This window comes from Arachis stenosperma, chromosome 4, assembly GCF_014773155.1.
Source record: "Arachis stenosperma cultivar V10309 chromosome 4, arast.V10309.gnm1.PFL2, whole genome shotgun sequence".
In the NCBI taxonomy this organism is placed as follows: domain Eukaryota; kingdom Viridiplantae; phylum Streptophyta; class Magnoliopsida; order Fabales; family Fabaceae; genus Arachis; species Arachis stenosperma.
In genome coordinates, this window is record NC_080380.1 from 119,026,992 (window position 1) to 119,028,245 (window position 1,254).

At 30.2% G+C, this 1,254-nt stretch overlaps 1 long non-coding RNA gene across 1 annotated transcript; it reads left to right on the forward strand.

Moving 5' to 3' along the window:
• Positions 1 to 252: 252 nt before the first annotated feature.
• On the forward strand, positions 253 to 1,254 carry LOC130973906 (uncharacterized). Its single transcript, XR_009084316.1, has 3 exons — positions 253 to 305; positions 661 to 798; positions 1,178 to 1,254. It is a non-coding gene; the product is annotated as an uncharacterized LOC130973906 (long non-coding RNA).

Here is a 1,254-nt window from a genome sequence, read left to right on the forward strand (position 1 = left end):
ACCGAACATGACCCATGATCTATGATTGGAAAAAAAAATATACATATAAAAAGTTTATACTATAATTGATTTTATCCACATGAAAAATGTTAGATGCTTAAGATTTTCTTTTTATATTGTCTTAGGTTTAAAATTAAATCCATACTAACTAATTTTCTGTTTTCTTTCAATAAAAAAATAGTTCCTAGTATTCCCCGCTCCATTATATTTGATTCTATTTTACATTTCGCAATTGCATTTTGCTGATGCAGACCGTGCCAAATCTCCCGTTTCGTTTGGAAAATATCGCTGCCACTTATCAAAGGGTTAGTAACTCAAGTCCTATATTTATTTTCTTTAAATATACATATATAATTTGTCATTTAAGTTGAATTGAACAATCTATCTATTGCTAATCTAGAAGGAATTTTATTCAACCGTTGAAATCATGGTCTTTGTTACCTTAAATAATTTATTTAGTGGTTAATTAGTTCAAAACACAGTGATTATTGACTTGTGACAATTTGTTTAGTAAAATGTTAGGTAACTAAAGTAATATATATTTTTTCCAGAATTAACTTTAACTAATTACTCAAAAAGACAAAACAACCAGCATTCATTTTTCAAGCTGGCTACCAATTACATGCTTTGATGATGTATATTTATTTATTGAATGTTCAGCCATTGGACCTAATTCTTTCAAGTGGTCTTCCGGGCTTATACGCCACATCTATGTTGACTTTGGACCCAGAGGATTCTATGAGCTGAGTCCTAACAGTGAGCCAGTAATTGGACACCTAACTTTTGAGCGCTTGCTGGGTAAAGTAGTTGTTTTGCATTTTACATAGCATCTTCATTTTTAATTCATTTCTGTCTCTCTCACCCTTGGACTTGTGACTTGTAACTTCCTTTGTGCATTGGTCTTGTTAAATAGAAGTTATAAATAAAACGATGATTAACTCCTCGTTTTAAAAAAATTACTTTGGGTTGGTCGAGTGATTCTGTTTAAGTAAGTATTGAAAATTTAAATATGATCTTATGTATACAGTAACTTATTGGCTAATGCTAAAGTCTTAAATAGATTTCAAATTCTCTCTTTTTTATTTCCTTCCTTTTTGTTACTGTATATTTTTCCATCCAAACAAAGCGATTTTGCTTAATTAAATGTGTGCTACATATAATACTTGAATGTGTTTAGGTGATTTATTCCAAACTGGAACAATAGTGAATCCTACGACCAATGAACTAATCTGGCAAAAAATTAATGACTTCTCG